This window comes from Phalaenopsis equestris, unplaced genomic scaffold (assembly GCF_001263595.1).
Source record: "Phalaenopsis equestris unplaced genomic scaffold, ASM126359v1 Scaffold000540, whole genome shotgun sequence".
In the NCBI taxonomy this organism is placed as follows: Eukaryota; Viridiplantae; Streptophyta; class Magnoliopsida; order Asparagales; family Orchidaceae; genus Phalaenopsis; species Phalaenopsis equestris.
Genome location: NW_018164980.1, coordinates 1,484,115 through 1,497,875, shown reverse-complemented (window position 1 = coordinate 1,497,875; position 13,761 = coordinate 1,484,115). Strand labels below are relative to the sequence as shown.

Sequence of the window (13,761 nt, the reverse complement as noted above, 5' to 3'; positions counted from 1 at the left end):
TATATATATATATTTGCACAACTTATATCTAGTTAAGAACTCAACTTTTTTTTTCCAATTGCTTTCAGCATAAAATAAACCTGTTTAGAATTTTTGTAGATAAAAATCTTCTTTTATTATAATCTAGTGTACTTTTTTGTTAATTTTTTAATTATAATTAATCCAGTAAAAATAACTACACATGTATAATCTAGTGTAGTTATTTTCATTTGATTGCCTAATTTACGTATTAATCTTAGGTTTGCATTATCTTGTGTGACAACACTACAGAGCGAGTAGCTCTTCTAGTCGGGCAGCTGTGTGACAACACTCCAGAGAAAGCGGCGCTTTTGTGTAACATGCTATGGTCTCAACGCCCTTACGAGGTAGTGATTAGTTTCACGCGCTCTAAGCCCGGCCCGCGCGTGAATTTTATCCTAGTTTTTCAATCGAAGTTCTATGTTGTTTGTGTTCATCATCAACAAACTATTTTGAAATAAGTGGTAAGTTGCCCTTTGTTGGATGCACAGAGAAATTAAAAATCTCCTACATGTAAACCTTAAATCTTGTTGGAACAGCATGTTCTTTACGGTAGAAAGCCCGCTAGCCACTTAATGTTGGAAAAAAATTGCAGTAAAGGATAGCCCACCTCTATTATAGTATGTAATCATAAGCAAACCATAATTGCTCCATTGGAAAATTGGTAGATAGTGAATTAAGTGCTGGAAATATAGATCTACTATCAAAGCCACAAAGGTCTTGGCAATTGAAGAGCAAAGTCTAAAAAGACGAAATTAGCGGGCTAGTCATTTTGCCTTATTATAGCGAGACATAAGTCTCAGGACGGATCGAGACGTAAGTCTCGAATTAATAATTAAAACAAAAACTAATAAAATTAAAAAAAATTCTTAAATACATAATAAACCATGGACAAAAAGTAACATAAAGAAACCTAACTGGAGGAAAGTAAAAAAATTAATTAGATGTAAGAAAAGTAAGATCAATTAGAAAAGATAATGAAAAACTTTTAAAAATAAAATGATTATGGAGGTCTACATTAGAGTCTAAAGGCTTTCATTTGATTAGATCTAAAACTGAATACTTGACATGTAATTTTAGTAGTAAAGATTTAGTTATAGAGTTGTGACAATGGGTGATCAAATCATTTAGGATTGAACGTTTTAGATATTTTGGGTCTCTAGTTCAAAGTAATGTTGATATAAATGGGGATGTTATTAGTAGAATTTAAGTTGGATGATTGAAGTGGAAGAATGCATGAGACCTATTATATGATAGAAAAGTATCGCTTTCACTTAAAGGAAAATTTTATAAGATGGTGGTAAGTCTTGTGAGACTTGCAATGCTTTATGGTGCAGAATGATGGCCTATAAAAGTGAAGCATAAAACTAAGCTAAATGCTACTGAGATGAGAATGCTTAGGTGGATGAGTGGCTTGACTCTTAGAGACAATGCTAAACAAATATATTCGTGAAAGGATTGGTGTAGCTCCAGTGGCAGACAAAATTAGAGAGAGTCGTTTTAGATGGTTTTGTCACATTAAATGTCAATTTTGTCACATTAAATGTCAACATCACATTAAATGTCAACAATCTGATGATCCAATTAGGAGAGTAGATATTTTAGAGGTAGACCTAAAAAGACTTGTGCATGTTGCATAAAAGTGATTTTAATTTATTAGAAATAAATGAAAAAATGAAACTCAATAGGATACAATGGAGAAAAAAGATTTATATAGTCGACCACACTTAGTGGGATAAAGGCTTGTTATTGTTGTTGCTGTTTTCAAAAAATAGAATGAATCAAACTTTGCGATGAGGCTGCTTTTATATATATATATATATAAATATATAAACTCTCAATACTCAAATTCTCGATCTCCAAGCTAGTCTAAACTTTAAAGCTTAAATCTTGAACCCTCTTATATTACAACTTAAAAAGTGTTTATTATTTTTTAAGTGATTTTAAGGCATTCCCTTCGTGCTTATCCAGGCATATAGACTCGATGTGTACACCTCAATTGAAAAAGGCATAAGCCTCACTTAGGCTAGAAAATCAAAAGCCTCAACACACTTACAAGGCAGGTAGTGAGGAGGCACAGCTCGAGATGGGCAACTTGAATGCCTTTTCAAACAAGGGTGTAGAGTTTGTAACAAATCAAAATACCTTTCTTGCTTGCAGACCTTGAACTCTGTGTTCTGCCTTTAAAAGTGGCATCCATTTTTATGTTATGTATTTAAATACTGCAAGATCCCACCATTTTGAAGCTCATTGTTACTTCCGAAAAGACTTTCTTAATATAGATTTGGGTCTGCTGATTTCTGAAGCTGAAGTAGTCTTTCTGATCCCTTTGCTAGCTATTATTATAGTTTATGCTGCTGGATAGCTTGTTGTCAAAATGACACCTTTGACCCCCCCATTCTAAGCTCATTTCAATCAAGTTTTACACACTGATCCATTTATTTCCTTCATCTTTAGAGACCAATTTTCAAGATAAGTTTTACTGATTAACAGCAATTTAATCAATCAATCTTTTTTCAGCTTAATTTACTTTCACCACAAATTCAATGTATAATGTGTTTTTCGCTAGCCTTTGCTTGTATTCTGCACCGTTCAAAATTTACATACTTTTTTATCTAAGAGGAGGAATGTATATATTTATATTTATGTATGTACTTCTATATATGTGTATGTATGTGTCTATAACAGCACACAATAATCTTATTGATAATTTACTTATATTAAATTTGAAGCAGAAACTGTTAAATTCCATACCATTGGTATATCATGCTACAGGACCTGATTGCTCTCGATCAAGTCGTTCGTTTACTGTTTAATGAGATTTGAATCATAAGTCAATAGCTAAATTCTTAAATTTCTTAAAACATAGCGTTGTGATTTTTTATAATTATCCTTTTTTGGTATTTTTTATTTTTGGTAGTTTCTACCTTTAGTATTAACTATTGTTGGTAATTTTTATTTTCTTTTTCTAGCATGAGGATTTGATGGTTTTCCTAATGTGGTGGCCTTTCTCAGCTATTTATCTGGTAACTGAGTCTTAGGAAATTAAAAGGGAATAATAATTTTTCCCTCCAAAACTTAATGATTTCAGAGACTGTAAACGATTGAAATCCCAATCGGAAGTGCCCTAGATTTCTCGTCGAGGACCGAGCTCTTATCAAGTTCATCGACAAAGACCAAACCCACATTGATCAATAGAGTGTGAAACCTCTGATCGCGCAGCTTCCTTGTAAGCTTAATCTAGTTTTCCATCACAACGAAACTCACGATAGAAGTTGTTTGTTTGTCTCCTTTGAAGCCGTTATCTTCTTCCTCAAAGTTGTCGTAGCTACTACTCATGAAGCCGCTTTCTTCTTCTTCAAAGCGGTCATAACTGCTATTCATAGCTGTTTCTTCTTTGTAGCCGCTGCTCACAGTTGAAACTGCTGTTTTTTCCACACATGTCTGAACTCACAATCTGGAACTTCCTATGAGGAACATGCAGTCGTGAGGACAATTGAGAAGCGGTAGCCTGCCGAAGACATTGCTCGTGATCTGTCATTACAGCTACAAGGCACTTCAAAGGCGCAGTTGAAGCAAGGGCTCCTTGAGGTTCGGTCTTTCCATCACAACCGAACAAGCAATTGAACTCCAATCGTGATCGGACTCGCAATCAAAGCCCGTACTCGCAATCAAAGCCCAAGCTTGAAAGAGATTATGTTTTTTTTTTCATAGAAGGAGCCCTGATAGCAATTTTTGCGCTTGAGGTAGGCGTTGGCCGCAGTTTTCTCATTATGATTCTAACGATGTATTACAAGTTGGTGATGACTGGCACCCAACGAACTTCTACCATTTCTACTAATCTCAATAATTCTGAAACCACTTCACCTTACCTATAGCGGTGCGAGCATTACACAAAATCATGACATGCGATGAAGATATGTTGGAGGATTCATGATAAACTCATAAATTGAAAACCAAAATTTACACGAAAAATTTGAGCCAATCAAGCTACTTTTGATGAAACTCGAGAGTGTTCTACTAACTCGGATGCAATACCTTTCACCAGGGGGCAATCAAAGCACATGCACAAGCTGTTTCTTTCTCCAAAATCGTCATCGACTTCATATTATTTTTCAGTATAGAAGGGTAACTCTCTAGCCACTGCATTGTCAGGTGTTTACCTTAATTTTATTCATTCTTGAATAATCGATTCTGGCACAACTGATCATATGACTGGATGTTCTAATTTTTTCTCGTTTTATAGACCTTGTGTAGATAATAAAAGGGTCAAAGTTGTCAATGATTCCCTCTCGGTATTTGTATGGATAGGAACTGTTAATCTCAAATAGCTGTTACATTTCAGGATGTGCTCCATGTTCTTAATTTATCTTGTAATGTACTATTAATTAGCAAAATTACTTCTGATTAATAGTGTCAAGTTAATTTTTACTTGTTGCGAGTTTCAAGAATTAATTTTAGGGAGGATGATTGACAGTGCTAAGAAAAATAATGAACTCTGTTATTTTGACGATGAACTTGTTGTGAATAGACAATGTCAAAGTACTTGTTTAAATTTTTCATTTTATATTAAAAGGCAATGATATTATGTTATTACATTATAGGTTAGATCATCCTAGTTTTCAATATTGAAAATTCATGCTTCCCAGTTTATTTCAAAATATAAATTTATCATATTTCCAATGTGAAGTTTGTTTGTTTGCCAAACATCATTATACAATTTTTTCTCCCCAAATTTACAAACCCACTACACATTTTGCTCTGATTCGTAGTTATATTTGTGGTCCTTTTAAGCATCTTACGCACTCTGAAAAAAATGGTTTGTTATCTTTACTTATGATCGCTTAGGATCATATTGGGTGTATTTAATGAAAGAAAAATTTGAAGTGAAAATAATTTTCATAAACTATTACACCATGGTACAAACACAATTTTAAAAAAACTAATCAAATATTACGCAGTGATAATAACAGAGAATATTTCAAAAATATTTTGGGTTATTTTTTTTGAAAATAGTAATTCATCAAAGCTCTTATGCGATACCCAAAACACAATTTTGTGGCCAAAAGAAAAAAAATAAACACTTACTGGATGTAGCTCAATCATTGTTATTTACAAATCAGGGGTGAAGTCACTATTAATGCTACATTCATTATTAATAGAACTCACAATAAAGTTTTGAACTTTGAAACAATTTAATATTTTTCATAAAAGTTATTCAACAAATCAGCTTTCTTCTGATTTATCTTTAAAGATGTTTGGGTATACTGTATTTGTTTACATTCACAGTCATAATCAAGGAAAATTTGAACACAACCTTAAAATATGTTTTGTTGGTTATGTTCCTACCCAACAAATGTATAATTGTTTTGATCCCATTTATGAAAAAAGTTTGTTTCTATGAATGTCACATTTTTGAATAACAATCATTTTTTTGATCTCATCAAGGAGGGAGGGACCAAAAAAGATCCAACTACAGGCTTTTAGAACTTGTTTCACACCGAAGGCTCACAAAATATCTCCCTCAATTGTTCAACTTGAAAATCCAAGTTATATTATATGAGGAGAAAATAGGTCAAGTTTTTAAGATATTGAAGACTATTCAGATCTTCCTACAATACCATCTCATGATGTTCATAATCTTATAACAACTAACAAAGAGTAAACAAGAAAAAAATCACGATATTGGTATCATTTGACATTGTTTACTCATGAGAAAAGACAACTCAAAAGAAAGAGTCTACAATTTTTTTGTATTGCCCATAATCCATGAATCCTTTATGGGATTTAGAAAAAGTTCAGAGATAATAAGAAGAATCTACATTTGATTTTTATTGATTTAGAAAAAGCTTATGATAAGGTTCCAATAGATATCCTTTGGAGAGTTCTTGAGAAGAAAGGTGTTGATATGACTTATATTCAAGTCATTAAAGATATGTATATTAGAGCTGTTACTTGTGTTCAAACTGAAGGAGGATTGACCAAATATTTTCTTATTTCTGTTGGATTACATCAGGGATCGACTTTAAGCCCGTATCTTTTTGCTTTAGTTATGGATGGTCTTACTGGACATCTACAGGAGGATGTACCTTTGTGTATGTTTTTTGCTGATGATATCCTTCTTGTGGATAAAACGAGAAAAAAAACCCAGGAAAACTTGAATTATGGAGGTCTTCATTGGAGTTTAAAGGCCCTCATTTAAGTAGAACTAAAACTGAATACATGGAATGTAATTTCAGTAGCAGTAACTCTAGTGACAGAAGTGTGACTTTGGGTGATCAAATTATTAAAAGGTGTGAACGATTTAGATATCTTGGTTCTGTTGTTCAAAGCGATGTTGATATAGATGGGGATGTTAATAGTAGAGTTCAAGTTGGTTGGTTGAAGTGGAGGAATGCTTCGGGCCTTTTGTGTGATAGAAAAGTACCGCTAAGACTGAAAGGAAAATTTTATAAGACGGTGGTGAGACCTGCAATGCTCTATGGCGTTGAATGTTGACCTTTAAAAGAGGAGCATTATAATAAGTTAAGTGTTGCCGAGATGAGAATGATTAGGTGAATGAGTGGCTTTACACTTAGAGACAAAATGCGAAATGAATATATCCGTGATAGGGTTGGTGCAGCTCCTGTGACGGACAAAATTAGAGAAGGTCGTCTTAGATGGTTTGGTCACATTAAACGTCGACCATCTGATGATCGGATTAGGAGAGTACATGTTTTAGATTCGACTTGTGTTAAGAAAGGCAGAGGTAGACGTAGGAAGACCTGGGCTTATTGTATAAAAAATGATCTTAACTTACTAGAACTAAATGAAAATATGACACTAAATAGGACGCAATGGAGAAAAAAGATTCATGTAGCTGACCCCACGTAGTGGGATTAAGGCTTTGTTGTTGTTGTTGTTGTTGTTGTTGTTGTTGTTGGCCATAATCCATGAATCCTCCAGGTAATGTCCTCTTTGAGCCTTTATGTTAGTTTTGGTGGAAATTAGTGGTATTTGAGCCCGAAATATTGACGTGGACCAAAATAATTATTATGGCAATGGTTTGTCTTTTACCACACGCGTTTTACTCTACTTCATTCGAGCCAGGATTTTGTTGAATGAGTTTTCTCTAATCTGTCTCCTGTTTCACCCCACCAGTTACCTCCGCAACCTGCAAGGCTGTAAGACTTCAAGTATTAGGATTGGCTGTCTTTTGAACGAAACATCACTTTCAGAGGAATTCATTCTTCCAGAAATTTTCACCAGACAAGCCTCGAGTGCCATGGTCATTGGCTCCAATGCCAATCAAATTTGAAGGTATTAAAATTTAGAAATATTTTTAGCGTGAACATCTTGTATTGTTGATAAATGTTGTCCATTTATTTATTAAGAAAAGTCTAACGTAATATTTTAAGTTTGTTAAAAATAGATGCCTTTGATATTTAAGTGACATTTGTTGGAATAATCCATGTAATATTCTTGGCTTTTAGTTTCATTAATGTAGAATTTTTTAATTTTACTTGCTATGCATTCTAAAAATGCTGAAGTGGAAATCTTATTTAATCCTCTAACAATGTTGATATGTTACATATGTGAAGTTTTTGTTAAGACCTTTTTACAAACATATTAAATTTTATGCAAGCATTTGTCATTTAACTTGTGTATTGAATGATTACTGAAGTAAAAGTTTTATTTAAGGCTCTAATAATGTTGATTGGTCATAATTATGAATGTTTTGGTTTGGTTTCTCCATAAATATTTATACGTAATGTAGGATTTATTTTATTTTCTTGTTGTGTATGGATTGTTTCATGAAGTGTATGTCTTATTTAAGGTTCTAACAATATTGGTTTGTAATGTTGATGAAGTTTTAGGACGCCTTTTCTTCATTATATTTTTCAAGTAATGTAAAAATTTCTCATTTAACTTGTTGTGTATGGGCTGATTACTGAAGTAAAAGTCTTATTTAAGACTCTAAAAATATTAATATGTTATAAATATGAATTTTATGTTAGACTTCTTCACAGAAATCTTGAATTTTATGCAAAAGTTTTTTATTTATTTTGCTGTGTATGGACTGATTACTGAAGCAAAAGTCCTATTAAGGGCTCTAACAATATTGAGTTGTGATAATTATGAAAATTTAGGTTATGTTTCTTCATAAATATGTTGTAATTAAGGATTTATTTTATTTTCTTGCTGTGTATAGACAGTTTTCTGAAGTGAAAGCCTTATTTAAGGTTTTAACAATGCTGATGTGTGATATTTATGCTGTTTTAGGTTGCCTTTTTTCAAAATATTTTTGAATTAATGCAAGAATTTTTCATTTAACTTAGCTTATTAATGAAATAGTGGCGTTATTTAAGACCCTAACATTGCTAATATACTATATTTATGAAAATTTAAGTTAGGTTTCCTAAAAAATATGTGTAACTAGTTCATTTTTTTTTATTTTGCATGTGTATTGATAGTTTTCTTAAATAAAAGCCTTATTTAATTATCTAACAATGCTGATATGTTAATATATGAAGTTTTAGGTTAGACTTCTTCACAAAAATATTGAATTTTATACAAGAATTTATCATTTATCTTCCTATGTATGGACTGAGTCTTGAAGTAAAAGTTTTATTTAAGGCTTTAATAATGTTGATTGGTGATAATTATGAAAATTTAAGTTATGTTTCTCCAGAAATATGTAGTAATGTGAGCTTTATTCAATTTTTTATTGTGTATGGATTGTTTCTTGAAGTGAAAGCTTTATTTAAGGCTCTAACAAATTGATTAATGACGTTTTTTAAGTTTTATGTTGCCCTTCTTCACAAGTTTTTTGAATTAATGCAAAAATATTTATTGTGTTTGGGTTGATTACTGAAGTAAAAGTTTTATTTTAGATTCTAACAGTATTGATTTCTATTGTTTATGAAGATATACATTTCATTTCTTTACAAAAATTTTGAATTAATATAAAATTCTCATTTAACTTTCTATGCATGGACTGATTACTAAAGTAAATGCTTATTTAAGACTAACAATATTTGATTTGTGTTGCTTATGAAGATTGATCTTTTCTTTTTTCAGAAAAATTTTGAATAAATACAAAATCATTTCATTTAATTTGTTGTGTATGGACTGATAAATGAAGTAAAAGCTTTAACGCTCTAATAATACTGATTGCTGATGTTTATGGAGTTTTATGCTGTCTTAAAAAAAATTAAGAAAATATAATATTTTCTCATGTAACTTGTTGTGTATGGACTCATCACCGAAGGAAAAACTTTATTCAAGTAATCTAACAATGCTGATTTGTTATGTTTATAAAGTTTTATATTATTTTTCTTCAAAAAAAATGCACTATTAATGCAATAATTTATTATTTAATATGCTGTGTATGGACTCATCACTGAAGTAAAAACTTTATCTAAGTAATTTAACAATGTTGATTTGTGATGTTTATAAAGTTTTATGTTATTTTTATTCAAAAAATGTACAATTGATGTAATAATTTATCATTTAATATGTTGTGTATGGACAGATCACTGAAGTAAAAAGCCTTATTTAATTATCTAAAAATGTTGATTTGTGATGTTTATAAAGTTTTATGTTATATTTATTTAAAAAAAATGCAGAATTAATACAATAATTTATCCTTTAACATGTCGTGTATGGACTGATTACTTGAAATTTAAGCCTTATGGAAGGCTTTAATAATGCTGGCATCTCATAATTATGAGAATTTAGGCTATATTTCTTCAAAAATATGTTTGACCAATGCAACATTTGTGACAATTAACCTTGAATTTATTCTTTGAATCCTGAAGCCAAAACTTTCTACTATTTAACTGCAATAAATATTTTTTCTATTTTGCATACTCAGCAGGTAGCAATTGCGCTCATTTCTTTATTTTTTTTATATAATACATTTTGCATAAAGGTAAATGTTATGTGCATGATATGGTTAGTACAGGTTTTTGAGTCATTCACTAGGATGACTTCAGAGGAGGAAGAACCATATGGTGCACCACGCCCTCTTCTATCAACTACATAACATTCATTATTTTTCCTTCCACCGGCTACAAGGCCCCCCTCACTATCTCCCCTTCCATCAACAAAATACTATCGAGCATATTCTCTTCAATTGATTAAGGACACCACATTGTTTCCTTAGAACTCCCCATGATAGTCCTCTCAATCTAGTCCACTAACAACAAGTGAATCACACCAGAATCTTATATGTATCTATTGAGAGCAGGGTTAATGAAATTGAAATATGCTTGTCGGCAAGATAACTAACAAGATAACTGACTTTGACTTGAGATTGAATAAGATGGAGTTGAGGTTTAGTAGCTTTGGAATTTCAGCACAAGCTGAAGGTCTTAATAAGAGGAATATTTCCCTAACCTTTAAAGAAAAAGAAAAAGACGGAGCATCCAAGAATACTCAAGTTGCAGAAGGTGATGAAGTTGGTTTTGAATTCGCTCAAGCAGAGGAGGATGAACCAATCAATCAAACTTTGTTGACTATTGTTGTTCTTGATATTAACTTGAGAGATGATAAAAAAGTTAAGGCATATACACCTGGCTCCGGGAGATATATAAAGAGGAGAAAGAAAAATACAGATATAAGTTCCGTTGCTGCTGTAAATGAAGCTGGGTTTGAGCATGATGTTAATCATTCTAAATTTCAGGGAGATCGAGACAGAGTAAAATGTATGCTCTCAATTTTCTCCTATACCTTTAATGAGAATATGAATCTCTTTAGTCTAATTTGCTAAATATATTATGTGTTCAGCCTAAGCCGACAAATGGAGTTTTAATATCTGAAAAGAATGAAGAAAATTTTGTAGAATCAAATATTTTGGTAGATCAAAATATTAAAAAAACTGACATGAGGGTAGAGCAAGATGTATATTCTTTCTTTTTCATCACTTCATTTTATAAGCTTATTGATTTTTCTAATGTAGTATGAGAAGTTTGCTGTAACTTCTTAAAGCCAATTATTATAGAAACAATGTCTGAAAGAGCATGGCATGATAATAAAATAGGAGAATATTTATTTTAGTTGATGAATTAAGGGACGGGTTATTGAGATATGTTGAAAATACTTCATTATAATATTTATCTTTTAACAATTCATTTTTTCTTAACAAACTTGTATATAATTTTTTATAAAGCCTCATCAAGCATCACCAAAGATTGATTTTTCTGGAAGAGGTGTCATGCTAGGGCATTTAGTAGAATTGATCAACCTTTTTTCTGCACGATTTACTAATAAGTTAGTTTTAAGTAAAGTATTTATATTCAAATCAAATTGTAACTAACTACACATTCATGTATTCTCTTATGTTGCTGACATTGTAGAGTTGATACTGTGTTGACTTGTGGAAATATTATAATATGCAGTGGAAATATTGATAATATTCTGAACAATCAATATTCCATGATTACATAAATACTTTTGCTTATATGCTATCAGAAAAGAGAAATCTATGCCCAAATTTATATTAAAAATTATTGTACATTTCATGCTTACATTGGGCTGAGTGTAAAAGTATTATATTACTTAAATCAGTCATAATGAATTCAACAAATATTTATATCTACTTACCACTATTATGTTTCTCTTTCTCAAGGCTATGCACAAATTAGATACAAAAAAAGAAAGCTTGATCTATGTTAACCATGTGAAAAAACATTCAAAATGCTAGAATTATTCTAATTTTAGTAGTTGATAAACAACATTAGACTCCAACAGTAGACTCTATTGGTTGGAGATATGAGAAAGAAGAAATAAAATTTATATGATTCACTGTCGAATCCTGAACATTGGAAGATTTGCTTTGATATTGTAATGACATATGAATTAACCTTTAATAAGTAATTGGATCTTGTTTAGTTACTCTATCATGTGGTGTCTTAATTTCATATTTATTGCTTAAGTAGGTATAACTACTAGCCAAGATCGCGACTGGTGCTTTTAAGTGGTACTTTAAAAATAAAAAAAATTATTGTGTGAAAGGTCTTCCCACACAAACAAACAACCACGACTCTAAAATGTGTGCAAATATATGGAAGCAGTCGTAGGCACAAACCATGATAATTGAGCTGACTGTAAAAATTGGTAGGACATAATGAATATTTTCATTTTTAAGTTTGTGTGTACTTTATCTGCCTTGTTATGGAATGATCATTCTTGAACTTTTTAATTGTTAAGCATTTGTGAGTTTTGAACTTCATTTGTAATAGTCTTAATTATGTGTTATATTAATTTGATATCAAAAGTTGTTGATAATTCAATTTCATTTTTACTTATATAATTCAGAAATGAAACCTTTAATTAAGTAACTAATTGTGCCGATCTATGATATTTATGAATTTTTAAGTTATGTTTCTGCAGAAGAATGTTGAATTAATACAATCGTTTCTCATTTAATTTGTTATGTATAGATATGTATTTATTTTGTAAATTTAGGATAAGTTTCTACTAGAATGCTGAAGTGAAAGCTTTATTTAAGGCACTATCTATGTATTTATTTTGTAAATTTAGGATAAGTTTCTACTAGAATGCTGAAGTGAAAGCTTTATTTAAGGCACTATCTGAGCTGGTATGTTTTATTTGTGAAGCTCTGTGCCTTTCTTCAAAAAAATAAAAAATAAATAAAAAGGAGAAAATATAATAATTTCTCATTTATCCTGCTGTGATTTGATTGATAGCTGAAGTGAAAGCTTTCTTTAGGACATTGGCTGAGATGGTATGTTATATTTATGAAGTTTTAAGTTGACTTTGTTTAAAAAACTGTTGAGAAAATGAATTAAATTCTCATTTTACTTATTGTGTATTGATTTATTATTGAAATAAAAGTTATTTAAGGCTCTAAAAAAGTTGATTCGTGGCAATTATGTAAATTTATGTTAGGTTTCTTCATAAATATATTATATTAATGAAATATTTAATCTATTTTCATGTCGTGTATTGATTGAATGCTAAAGTAAAAACTATATTTAGGGCACCAACTAACAACAACAACAAGCTTTATCCCACTAAGTTGGCGACATGAATCTTTTTTCTCCATTATGTCCTATTAAGTGTCATATTTTCATTTAATTTTAATAGATTAAGATCATTTTTTATATAATAAGCCCAAATTTTTTTTTGGTTTACCTCTGCCTTTCTTAACGAAAGTTGAATCTTAAACATCTATTCTCCTAACAGGATCATCAGATGGTCAACGTTTAATGTGACCAAACCATCTAAGATGACTTTATATATTCTTGTCCACCATTGGAGCTACACCAACTCTATCACGGATATATTCATTTGGCATTTTGTCTGTAAGTGTTGAGCCACTCATCCACCTAAGCATTCTCTTCTCAGCAACACTTAACTTTGTTTTTAGATTCTCTTTTAAGAGCCAACATTCTGCGCCATTGAGCATTGCAGGTCTCACCACCATCTTATAAAATTTTCCGTTCACTTTCTATCACACAATAGACCCGATGCATTCCTCCACTTCAACCAACCAACTTGAATTCTACTAAAAACATCCCAATCTATCTCACCATCACTTTTATCAATAGACCCGACATATCTAAAACGATCACACTTTGTAATTATTTGATCACTCATAGCTACAACTTTGTCACTAGAGCTGCTACTACTAAAATTACATTCCATGTATTCAGTTTTAGACCTAATCAAACGAAGGTCTTTCGACTCCAATGTAGAACTCCATAATTCAAGTTTTCCCCATAATTCAAGTTTTCC

The 13,761-nt window shown here is 31.2% G+C and overlaps 1 long non-coding RNA gene across 2 annotated transcripts in view; it reads left to right on the top strand.

Moving 5' to 3' along the window:
- The window catches only part of LOC110028994, a 21,665-nt gene that overhangs the window by 864 nt on the left and 7,040 nt on the right, over positions 1–13,761 (top strand). Inside the window, exons 2-3 of one of the 2 annotated variants that reach the window (XR_002294476.1) lie at positions 7,159–7,317; positions 9,965–10,792. This is a non-coding gene — a long non-coding RNA (uncharacterized LOC110028994). Of the gene's footprint in view, positions 1–7,158; positions 7,318–9,964; positions 10,793–13,761 lie in introns of those variants that run through there. The other variant, XR_002294477.1, reaches the window with a different exon arrangement.